Genomic DNA, 13,293 nt, shown 5'->3' with positions numbered 1-13,293 from the left:
TTTAAAAATAGAATAAAAGGGGAATTTTAAACAGAAGGGCCATAGGTTCAACTATTATTGATTGAATGACAGCCTGCAGATGGCATGACTTCATGGATTTTTTACAAAATTTGAAAAAAATGGTAATTTTAAAATGGGAAGGTACATTGAACTTCATAACCCCATTCCCCCTTACAACTCTTGAATTTTGCTGCTTTTGATGCTTCAGATTTGGAGATTCTTTGATAGTAGTCATGCCCCAAGTGGATTGTGCCTGACTGGATGCAGTTACTTTGTCTTTTTCTTTTTATCCTTAACTTTTGCATAGACCGCCCTTTCGGGTTTTTAGCCTACCAGGATAATGATTTCTGTTTAATGTCTCTAATTTTTGCCTGAGCCACCCTTTCGGGTTTTCAGCCCACCGAGACGCTCATTTTTGCCTAAGCCGCCCTTTTCGGGTTTTCGACTTACCGAGCTGTTCTTATAACTTTTAGACAAAGTATTTCTTGACTGCATCTGTGTTCACAGGACGTGGAAGTTCTTCACCATCCATGGTTTGAAGAGTCATGGCACCGCCTGAGTAAGCTTTCTTGACAACATACGGGCCTTCATAGTTAGGCGTCCACTTGCCCCTAGAGTCGGGTTGGAAAGTCAAGATCCTTTTGAGCACAAGATCACCTTCTTTGAATTCACGGGGATGAACTTTCTTGTCAAAAGCCTGCTTCATCCTCTTTTGATACAGCTGACCATGACAAAGAGCAGACATGCGCTTTTCTTCGATCAGATTCAATTGGTCATACCTACTTTGAACCCACTCAGCCTCTGATAATTCAGCCTCCATTAAAACTCGTATTGAAGGAATCTCAACTTCTATGGGAAGTACTGCCTCCATGCCATATACCAAAGAGAAAGGGGTTGCCCCTGTTGATGTGCGTACAGAAGTACGATATCCATGTAATGCAAAGGGAAGCATCTCATGCCAATCTTTATAAGTCACCACCATCTTCTGGATGATCTTCTTTATATTTTTGTTTGCAGCTTCGACAGCACCATTCATCTGAGGTCTGTAAGGCGAAGAGTTATGGTGTTCGATCTTGAAATCATCACACAATTCTTTCATCATCTTGTTGTTCAGATTCGTCCCATTATCTGTAATGATCCGGCTAGGGACACCGTAGCGGCAAATAATATGATTTTTGATAAACTTGACTACCACCTGCTTGGTCACATTAGCATAAGATGCAGCTTCAACCCACTTGGTGAAATAGTCAATAGCCACTAGAATGAAGCGGTGTCCATTTGAAGCTTTGGGTTCAATTCTTCCAATCATGTCAATGCCCCACATAGAGAATGGCCACGGGGAGGAAAGAACATTGAGTGCAGTCGGCGGCACATGAATCTTATCGGCATAGATTTGACACTTATAACACTTCCTGGCATGTTTGTAACAATCGGCTTCCATTGTCATCCAGTAATAACCTGCTCTCAATATCTTCTTGGCCATTGTATGTCCGCTAGAATGAGTCCCAAAGGATCATTCGTGTATTTCATGCATCAATAAGTCTGCCTCATGTTTGTCAACACATCTGAGCAACACCATATCAAAGTTTCTTTTATACAAAATGTCCCCGTTTAGGAAGAAATTGCCAGACAACCTTCTTAGAGTCTTCTTGTCTTTATTGGATGCTCCGAGTGGATACTCTTGCCTTTGAAGGAAACATTTGATATCGTGGAACCATGGCTTGTCATCAACAACTTCTTCAGTGGCGAATACATGAGCGGGTCTCTCAAGACGTCTGATATGGATCAGCGGCACTTCATTCCGACGATTTACTTGGTACATTGAAGACAAAGTAGCCAGAGCATCCGCCATCTGGTTTTCATCACGAGGAATATGGTGTAGCTCGACTTTGTTGAAGAAGGTCAGTAATCGTCTTGCATAGTCTTTGTAGGGAACCAGGCCGGGGTGACGAGTCTCCCATTCTCCTGTGATTTGATTGATTACAAGGGCTGAGTCACCATAAATGTCGAGGTTCTTGATTCTCAGATCGATGGCTTCTTCGATACCCATGATACACGCTTCGTACTCTGCCATGTTGTTTGTACAGTCGAACGTTAGCCTGGCCGTGAAGGGGATGTGTGCACCTTTAGGAGTGACAATGATTGCCCCAATTCCGCTACCATAAGCATTAACAGCTCCGTCGAATATTAGACCCCATTTTGATTCAGGATCTGGACCTTCCCCGAGTAGCGGTTCGTCACAATCTTTCATCTTCAAATACATAATCTCTTCATCAGGAAAGTCGAACTTGATGGGCTGATAGTCTTCAATTGGTTGGTGAGCCAAGTGGTCAGCAAGGATACTGCCTTTGATTGCTTTCAGGGTACGATACTCAATATCATATTCGGATAGTAACATCTGCCACCGGGCAATTCTTCCTGTCAAAGCAGGTTTCTCAAAGATGTACTTGATCGGATCCATCTTAGATATCAACCAAGTAGTATGACTAATCATATAGTGACGGAGACGTTTGGCAGCCCAGGCTAGTGCGCAACAGGTCTTCTCGAGCATGGAATAGCGAGATTCATAATCAGTAAACTTCTTGCTCAAATAATAAATGGCATGCTCCTTTCTTCCGGTTTCATCTTGTTGTCCGAGCACACAACCCATGGAATCTTCCAGTACAGTTAGGTACATGATTAGTGGTCTTCCTTCAACTGGAGGGATGAGAATCGGAGGTTCTAGTAAGTACATTTTGACGCTATCAAAGGCTTTCTGGCAATCTTCTGTCCAAACAATCCCTTGATCTTTGCGGAGGAGTCTGAATATCGGCCCACATGTTGCAGTCATATGAGAAATGAAACGGGAGATGTAATTTAGTCGTCCGAGAAACCCCCTTACTTGTTTTTCTGTTTGTGGAGCTGGCATTTCTCTGATGGCTTTGACCTTGTCTGGATCTACTTCAATACCTTTCTGACTAACAATGAAGCCCAGAAGCTTTCCGGATCTAACACCAAAAGTACATTTGTTGGGATTCAGGCGAAGTCTGTACTTTCTTAGCCGTTGGAACATCTTTAGCAAATACCCAACATGTTGTTCTTCAGTGATTGACTTGACGATCATGTCATCCACATAAACCTCAATCTCTTTGTGTATCATGTCGTGAAAGATAGTAGTCATACCCCTTTGATAAGTAGCTCCTGCATTGATCAAACCGAACGGCATTACTCTGTAACAGAAAGTGCCCCAAGGTGTGATGAAAGACGTCTTCTCTCTGTCTTCGGGCGCCATCTTGATCTGATTGTAACCGGAGAAACCACTCATGAAGGAGAACACTTTGGATTTTGCAGTGCTGTCAACCAGTACATCAATATGAGGTAATGGAAAATCATCTTTGGGACTAGCTTTGTTAAGGTCACGGTAATCAACACACATTCTGACTTTGCCATCCTTCTTCGGAACAGGCACTATGTTGGCTAGCCATTGAGGGTATTTTGATGTAACGAGGAAACCTGCATCGATCTGTTTCTGCACTTCCTCTTTAATCTTGAGGGCCATATCAGGGCGGGTTCTTCTTAATTTCTGCTTGACCGGCGGACACTCGGGTTTCAAAGGTAAATGGTGTACCACGATATCAGTATCCAGACCCGGCATATCTCGGTACGACCAAGCGAACACATCAACATATTCTTTGAGAAGTTCTATCACTCGCTTCTTGACACTTGCCTCAAGTGATGCCCCAATCTTGACCTCCTTCTTGTCTTCTTCGGTACCCAAGTTGATTGCTTCTAATTCTTCCCCATAAGGCTGAATGGTCTTTCCTTCTTGTTCAAATAGCCGGGAGATTTCGTCGGAAATCTCTTCATTCTCTTCTTCTTCCGCCTCATACACAGGGAACTCAAAGTTGGGAGAGATCATAGGGCTATGTTGTTCAACGGGTTCATTGGGTTTTAATCTGCATATATGATTGATGATTTTTTTAGAAAACAAGTAAGTGCAGATTTTTAGAAGGTGATTATATTTTCGGTTTTTTGTATTACCATTTTTCTAAAAACATAAAAGAAAGCAAGGCAAAAGGTCGGGAACAAAACGACATTTTTATTTGATTGATGATAAATTCTTGAAGCAAAAAGCCCTAGATAGATTCACTTTCGCTTGGGGCGGGGCGAAAGGATTTTCTCTTTAAAAAAGCATAAAAGACAAAACAAAGTGCATTACTTGGATAAATGAGCAATAAAAGGAACATCTACAGCAACCCAATTGTGGCTAGACCCTCCTTGTGTCACAAAGCTTCGTGGCACTCTTTCGGGATTATCTTCAATGATTGCATGAATGAACCCAGAGCTGTGGAAAGTTCCTCTGATTGGTTCGACAACGATCTTAGGTTTGGACAAATCAGCTGATGGGCAGAAACCCAGTCCTTCTCGGCGCTTGTTCTCTGGCAGTTCTATCAACTTTCCCCAGCTGGGAGAGCCTCCAGCTTGTATCACTTTCTGAGCATCCTTCAGAGAAGAAATAGATGCCTCACTCTTCTTGGTACTCTCTTCTTCCATGATAAATCCCTGAAAAGGCGTCCCTTCAACGCTATCGGCCCCAATGAAAGAGAAAGACGACAAATGGCTTACTAACAAAGCCTCTTCACCATTCACAGTTACTAGCTTCCCATTCTTCACAAACTTTAACTTCTGATGCAAGGTAGACGTTACTGCCCCCGCTTCATGAATCCAGGGTCGGCCTAGTAGACAGCTGTAGGATGCTTGGATGTCCATCACTTGAAAAGTAATCTGGAAATCCTGTGGCCCAATTGTAATAGGCAGAAACACCTCTCCGAGAACATTCTTCCTCGAACCATCAAAAGCTTTCACCATTACTCTACTTCGTCTCAAAGGTGTACCCTTGTAAGAAAGCTGATCATAGGTCGTTTTGGCCATTACATTTAACGATGACCCGGTATCTACCAACACATTTGACAAAGCATCAGTCTTGCAGTTCACAGATATATGCAATGCCAAATTATGGTTCCTTCCTTCCTCTGGGAGCTCTTCGTCACTGAAACTCAGATTGTTGCATGCAGTGATATTCCCCACTATTCCATCAAATTGTCCCACAGTCACATCATGGTCTACAAAAGCTTGCTCCAAGACTTTCATCAAAGCTCCCTTATGAGCCTCAGAATTCAGTAGTAAAGACATTATGGATATTTTTGACGGAGTCTGCATCAGTTGATCAACCACTTTGTACTCACTTTTCTTTATCAGCTTGAGGATCTCATCAAAATCAGAACATGACTTGGTCCCGCTAGTCTGACCCACATCTTTGATTGCACCGGAATCTTTAGTCCGAGCTTCTTCCGTTACCGGAGCGTCAACTTTCTTTGGAAACACTAGAGGGATAACACGCCCATTCCTCAATACTCTACTATCTTCGGCAATATTTTCCACAGAAGGCAAAGGTGGTATTGGAACTTCACGACCACCTTCTATCATAGTGGCATTGTACTTGTAAGGAATTGCCTTCTCAGAAGTATAAGGTATTGGACCAGGCAAGCAAATCACTAAAGGAGCAGCAACTGACTTCCGACTGTCGTAAAATATCTCCAAAGGCTCTTCAGGAGTTATAACACATACATTGTCACATTTTCTTTCAACAACCAGTTCTCCTTGGTTCAGCAGTCCTTGAATATCATCTTTCACTTTCTGACAACCCCAGGGGTTCAGAAGGCACTCGTTGCAGCCATCATGATCATGTTTAAAGAGGTTTACTTTGCATAACTTGGCATGTAATGGGACCAAAGGTGTTCGGATTTGTTGAACGTCGAGAATATGGTGAGTCTCTTGGCAATCTTCGACCATGTTGACAGTTGCAGCACCATGGTTTGGTAATGGATTGGTTTGAATATTTGGCGCTGAGTCTGTGAAGGTTATCTTCTTTTCTTTGATTAGCCTCTGTACTGCATACTTAAAGGCATAACAACTTTCAATATTATGACCTGGGGCCCCTTGATGGAAATCACAAGTCTGATCAGGTCTGTACCATGCTGGCAGTCTTTCTGGTACTGGAGGAGGAGGCCTGGTTTGAACCAAGTTATTTCTGAGTAATCCTGGAAGTAACTCCGCATAGGTGACGGGAATTGGGTCAAATTGCATTCTTTGTGGTCGAGGTTGTTGTTGTTGATAGGGATGTTGCTGGTATGGTTGTTGGGGATATTGTTGAGGGTGTTGAGGATATTGTGGGAATTGAGACTGGCTATTTGGGGGATGAATAATATTGGCAGCAGGTGTGATGGCAGCAATGTGTTGATAGGTTGGATAAGTTTGCTGAGGCCTTCCTTGGGCCACCATACTGACCTCATGTTCTTTCTTTCTCGGGATGTGGTTGCCATATTTCTTGGTTCCACTGGTAGAAGCTCCATCTTTTACTAAACGTCCTTCTCGGACTCCTTCTTCCAACTGCACACCCATGCCGACCATTTCAGCAAAGTTCTTGGGCGTACTTCCGACCATCTTCTCGTAGTAGAACTGACTGAGAGTTTTTAAGAAAAGTTTGGTCATTTCCTTCTCTTCTATACGTGGGCTGACTTGGGCAGCAACATCTCTCCACCGCTGAGCATACTCTTTGAATGTTTCTTTGACCCCCTGAGTCATGGCCTGAAGATCACTTCGGTCTGGAGCCATATCTACATTGTAATTGTATTGTTCCACAAAAGCTTCACACAGATCATGGAAAGTTTGGATCTTTGTTTTGTCCAGATTCATGTACCACTTTGAGGCGGGACTAGCCAAGCTCTCCTGGAAGTAATAAATAAGGACCTGATCGTCCTTAGCATACGTGGACATCCTTCTTGCATACATTGTTAGATGTTCCTCAGGGCAGGAGTTCCCTTTATACTTCTCAAAATCTGGGACCTTGAACTTATGGGGTATCTGGACGTTTGGCATCAAACAGAGGTCATAAGCAGTTTTTCCATATCTTTCTTTTCCGCGGAGAGCTTTCATCTCACGGTACATCTCATCATACTTCTCTTGTAAATCCTCCACTTGACCATAGGCCTTCATACTCCTTGAATGGAAGATGGGTTCTTCATTTTGTGGAGCAGTGTGAATCATAGGTGCTGAGTAAGTCATGACAACTGGGGGAGCTCTTACAGGAGGCGGAGGGACGTGAGTCACCTGTTGAGTAGGCATCTGAGCTTCACAAGCAATGGGACGAAGTATTTCGCCAGCAGTAAAAGGCGGGAACCAAGGCACGGAGAGCTGTGGAGCAGAGTGTGCTGGAGTGTCGGCACATATTGTCCATTCAGGGATGGCAGAGGAAGATGCTTCAGCTTGAGTATTGGTGGGAGGTGGAGGAGCTTGTGTTTGTGCATGAATTTGTGCTTGAGCTTGTGCTAGAGCATGAGCCTGAGCCTGAGCTTGCTCTTGGGTCCGCATATCTACCATCGTCTTCATCATTTCAACCATTTCGTCCATCTTAGTCTGCATTGCTGCCACTTCTTCGCGGAGCGCCCGATTCTCTTGCTCGAGAAAATCCATCTTTCTCTTAACAGTTGCACGAGTGTAATGAGTACGAGTAGACTTGTAGTGGATGCGTGGTGCCACCTTTGAAACGAGCTGACCTTTGATTGGAGAAGAAAATTTGTGTGAGACTTGGATTTGAGACTATGAAATGCAAGATGATGCATGATATGCTTATGCAAAAATAGACATATTTTATTTTATTTTATTTTATTTATTTTTTTTTTTTTATCAAAGGACTTATAAAAGCTATTTTGTAAACATTATAAAGAGATAGAGGATAGACTTATAAATAAAAACAAGATAATTCCCTTTTTACAAACTGAGCCAAGGGATAGACTCCAAAGTTCATAAAAGAAAGCGAAAACAGAAAAGATAAGAACATTTTGGGAAATTCTTGAGCCCCTGAAGTAGACTACTCCTCGGAATCTGAATGCGCGTCCTTGAAAAAGTCCCAACGCTCCTTTGCGCTGATAAATTGTGCGAGCCTTGTGCTCTGAGCTTGGATCTGAGCATCTTTTTTAACTATTTGTTGCTTTTGCTTGCGAATCTCATGATCCTGTTGTTCTATTTTACCACTCATAGTTTCCATCTTGAGCATAGCTTCATCATACTTTCTTTTCCAAATGGCACCTACACAGTTTGACTCAGCCAATTCCTCTTGGCACTCTCCCACAGTCTCAAGAGCCAAGGGTAAGGATGGTGCTGGGGTAGTTGAAGATAGGTATCTTGGGAGGTGATAGGGTAGGACCAGACTTGAAGCTCTATTAATGACCCATTGAGTGTGAGATCCTTGTGAAAAGTCTGATCTCTTCGCCAATTGGCTTCTGCTAAGTCTGCGAATAGCACGCCAAGCCTGAACAAATTTTCCTCTCTTGTTTGTGGGATCTTCATGGTTAAAGTAGAATTCACCCTCTAAGTAGATGCTATCCGGTTTAGTTTCCATTGGGCATCCAAACTGACGTTTGGCAAGGATAGGGTTGTAACTGATTCCTCCTTGCATACCGAGAAGGGGTACGTTTGAGTATTCTCCACAACTGACAATGATGTTTCTGAAGTTATGGGTGGCGTGATACCAGGCTATGTCAGATGGAGTGAGGGACATGATTCTTTTAGACCAAGAGAGATTTCTTGGATTGGCTTGAAAGGAATGGGTTTGGGGTAAATGAGAGGTAAACCATTTGTATAGTAAAGGTGCACAACCGAGGATAGCCCCACGACCTACCTGGTTCCGATCGTGTATGGAATGGTACATATCGGCTAACAATGTGGGGACAGGGTTCTTTGTGAGGAAGATTTGAATGGCATGGATGTCAACATAATTATCAACATTTGGGAACAGTACAAGGCCGTAAATGAGTAAGGCTAGGATGGAGTAAAAGGCGTTGACATTGTTTACTTCGGCGAAATCAGAGGCTTGCTGGTAAAGGAATTTGGCGGGTAGGCTTGGAAGATTTCCTTTGATGGTGAGTTTTGTTTTTATGAGAGAGGTTTCAAGATGGAGAGCATCTGCTATAATGGCGGCTTTTGGAATGGGTTCAAGGCCGGTAAATGGTACTTCGTCAAGCACTGGTAGGCCAACTAAGTAGGAGTATTCCTCGAGGGTGGGAGCAAGTTGGTAGTCGGGGAAAGTAAAACAATGGTAAGCAGGGTCATAGAATTGGACCAAGGTCTCCAAACATCCTTTCTCAACATTTGTCCAAAGGATACCAAGCAGCCTCCCATGACGATCATGAAAGTCTTCCGGACTGGCTACCTTAACCGCAAGATCCCTTAAGTTCATCAAATCCAATTTCTTGAAAGTAAACTTCCTAGTGTTTCTTCTCTCCATCCCTTTGATATTTACAAAAAAAACTATATAAGCCCTTCGATATTTTGATGAAAGAAGTTTTTATGGATGAATGCATGTATGCATGATTATGCTGCACAAATGGTGAAAACATGGTGAGGTTTTAGGTCCACAATGATGGAGTCAAAGGGTAAACACGTCATTTGGTAAGGACTATGGTCTCATTTGTACCTGTATCACGGGTTCTACCAGGTTCCCAGAGTCTTTAACCGCTTCCGAATGTCATCGGGTTACGGAAATACTTCCGGTCCAACAACGTTCGTAAGAAAGTCTCGTCTGAGTGTAGTATCGCGTATCAACTAGACCAAGACTACTCTTGATTATCCACCGCACTACGTCCTAAAAGGCCAAGATGGGTAATGGTAACTAAAGGTCCTCAACTTCGACGGTCACTTGAAAATACAATGCCAACACGACTACTCATGCCAACATAAATTACTTCCAAGATTCCTCCATTGAGCGGGGTTATACCACATGAACCAAAACACGAGACTTGACTCTCGGAATGGCACTTTGGTTATACCACCATCTTATCTTATGTTTCCCTCAAGCCCGGGTGTAGGACTTATCTCACCACTCACGTTAAGGAAAAAAGAAAGAAGAAAAGAGAACATATATACCAGTATTTCCATCCTTTATTTTTGTTTTTGTTTTAAGCAAGTTAGAGCACAAAGAATTAAATAAAGCCAAGTTAGGCTCAACCCTCTTAAGTTTCCCCAGTGAAGTCGCCATTTCTGTCGCGCCATTTTTCGGACGTCAAGGCCATTTGATTGACTCTTGACTCACTTTTTATCTCACGACTGAACAAATTTTTTTTTTAGGGGAAAAAGTTCCAAACCACCCATTTTGAAAAGATTTAGGGTTCGGGGGTTGGTTATATTTAGGGAAGGTATTAGCACCCTAAATATTCGTAGTACTCTACGAGAACCTCTTGATTTTATTTAACTTTTTGTGCTTAAACTTGCTTGCTTTTAAAGAGATGAAAATGGAATTGAAAGATGAATTGAAAAGGAAAAAGAAAATTGATTTTAATTGAAGAGACAACAGAAAATTGTTTTTTAGTTGACAATTGAAAAGAAAAAAAAGAAAATTGTTTTTTTAATTGATTTGGAAAGACAAGGTCCTCTGCCTACGTACCCGTGAGGGATCAAAACCTCGTAGTTCGGGGTAGAAATTGACGTTTGATTTGTTTAATGTTTTTTATATGTTTTGAAAGAGGTTTTGAAATAAAAAGCCAAATGGCAAATGAGAATTGATTTGTGTTTTTTAGATTGAAAGAAATAGACTTGAAGTTGAATTAGAATTGATTTGAAATTTGATTAAGAAAAATAAAAGAACGATCACTTGATTTGAGAATCAAGGTTTGTAATGAAAAAAATATTTTTGTGATTTGTTATTTGAATGTTTTTGTGGTTTTGGAATAAAGATATGAAAATTATATAAGCAGAATGAGAAAAATGAAGTTAAGCTGAATTGTGAAATTATTTTAACATGGACCAGAATATTCTGGAGAATAATTAAGTTAAACAAAAATAAATAAATATTAACATTTAAGTTTGGACCAGAGCACTCTGGATTAACAAAAATATAATATTAACAGTTAATTTAGGACCAGAGCACTCTGGATTAATTTAATTAACAATGACCAGAGCACTCTGGAGAATAATTAATTTAAACAAAAATATAATATTAATAGTTAATATAGGACCAGAGCACTCTGGATTAATTTAATTAACAAGGACCAGATTGTTCTGGAGAATAACTAAATTAAGCAAGAATATCATATTAAGTTAATTTTGGACCAGAGCACTCTGGATTAATTTAATTATTAAGGACCAGATTGTTCTGGAGAATAATTATAATATTAACAGCTAACTGGGGACCAGAGCACTTTGGATTAACAGATAGAGCGAGAATTAAAATGCATGAAAAAGAAATTAGAAAAATGAGATGCTGGGGTGTGTGAGCAGTAAAGGAGGGTGCAGGAAATAAAATGAGGAGGATTGGGCCTTGGGGAACAAATCTCAGCCGTTGATTTGATCAACGGCCTTGATTGGATCTGTTGAAGAAGAGGGGTATAAATACCCATTCTTTCCTTTTTTCTCCCATTTCTTTTTTTTCTTCTCTCTCTTCACTCTCTTTTTCTCTCACGTACTCTCTCTTCTCTCTCTTCTTATCTTCTTTCTTTTTTTTTTTGATGAAGTTTCCGGTGAGTGTTGAAGAACACCACCTTGAAACTCAGTTTCCGGCGCGGCGGCCGGCGAGTTGTCGCGGCGGCGCCACCGCGCCGGAGTCAAAAACTCCTCTTTTTTTGATTTTTTTTTTACCAAAAGATTAACCTTTCCTTTCTCCTTTTTTTTTTTGAAAACGTTTTTTTTGAAATGAGCTTTAACGGACCCTAGATCTACAAAAAGGGTTACTACCTTTTTATTGTTTTCTTTCTTGATCTGGATCTGTGTTGGTTTGTTGATGAGGTTCGGTTTTGTACGGATTTGATTTGGTTGTGATATGGGTTTGTGGTGATTTGGGTATGATTTGGTTTAATGGAACTGTTTGTTGTGTTCTGTTTGTTGAAAAAAGGTTTTGTGAGAGTGAAACAGTTTTATGGATCGTTGAAGGTTTGAAGTGAGTTCGTTTTTGTTTATGTGATTGGTTTTGGATATGGTGATTGCAGGTCTTGCAATTGAAATTCTCTGTTTTTGTCTGTTGGGCCCCCCTTCTCTTGGCTGCTTGCGTGTTGCCTTTATAGAGCTTGAGATGAGCAAAAAATTTGTTGCTTGGAGAGGAATATGACAGCCTGTTTTGAGCTGTGTTTGGATATTATCGGACAAAAATTTTGATTTATTTTGGACATTAAAAATAAAATAAAAGGACTAAAAATAAATAAAACAAAAACAAGATAAAATAAAGGTTAAAAAAAATGAATTTAAAGTTAATAAAAGATGGAAATTAAAATTAAATGAAAATTGAGAGAAGAGGGCCCGACTCGGAATCAACTATGAGGTATTTTAAAATATCTCCCTGCCGAAATTTTTGCTCGAAAGGCTGAGACCGGTCGGAGTTAAATGACACGTGTCAGTGCTGTCTTAGGTCAAAAATTGGGGTATGACACTCCCTATTCATCTTTTCAATCTGAAAATTGTCCCAGTCCTCTCTAAAATCATTTAGGCACTCAAAACTAACCAAATTACAGCTTATAACAACAATGCAAAAATCATGATCTCTCAGTCACTTGCTCGCCATGGCGAGTGGTGTAGCGCCCACTTTCGTTTAATCGTTTATTTAATCGAGTTTAGGTGATTATATTATAATTATATAATATATGCATGATTTTGGTATGTTTTGATGATTTATGATGATTTCATTGATGACGTGATAAGTTATGAGTTTTGGAGGATTTGATTATGATATGAGATTTATTTTATTGTTAAATAGAATAAAGATTTGAAAATAATATAAAATATTTAGTTGTAGGCTGTTTTGATATTTTAGACAGTGTTGGGGGAGAAAGTGAGATAAGATAAGTATTTTAAGAGGAGATATAAAAGGTTAGACCTGGTTTAGAAAAACATAAAGTACGTACGACTGTTTTTGGAGAAAAGGAAGAAAAAGCCAAGAAAAGAGGAACCTAGAGTGAGGGCTGCGATTTCTTCATACAAGGTAAGGGTGAGACTAATAATTCAATAATGTTATTTACTGTAATTCTGATGATTAGTTGACAAAGTTAGGATTGATTTAGAGAAGTTTTGGAATTAGGTCAAAACCCTAAAAATTGATGATCAAACGGTAAAACTTGTTAGATTGATGAAAGAACCGTCCTTTAACCTTAGAATATGTTTAGGATGAATTCTGGAATCAAAACCACGCTTTGAACCATGTTGTGTGATGGATTTTTGAGAAAAACCCTAGTTTGCCCGTGCTTCTGTTCATCGCTCGCCACGGCGAGTGAT

The 13,293-nt window shown here is 40.7% G+C and overlaps 1 pseudogene; it reads right to left on the bottom strand.

Annotated features, from left to right (window-relative positions):
* LOC112420156 (uncharacterized) overlaps positions 1-7,512 on the bottom strand; it is a 32,195-nt pseudogene extending 24,683 nt beyond the window's left edge.
* Between the last annotated feature and the right edge of the window lie 5,781 nt (positions 7,513-13,293).

The sequence above is a fragment of the Medicago truncatula genome, chromosome 2 (genome assembly GCF_003473485.1).
Source record: "Medicago truncatula cultivar Jemalong A17 chromosome 2, MtrunA17r5.0-ANR, whole genome shotgun sequence".
Taxonomy (NCBI): Eukaryota; Viridiplantae; Streptophyta; class Magnoliopsida; order Fabales; family Fabaceae; genus Medicago; species Medicago truncatula.
Note: the sequence above shows the minus strand (reverse complement) of the source record. Positions and strands in the feature narration are given on the sequence as shown.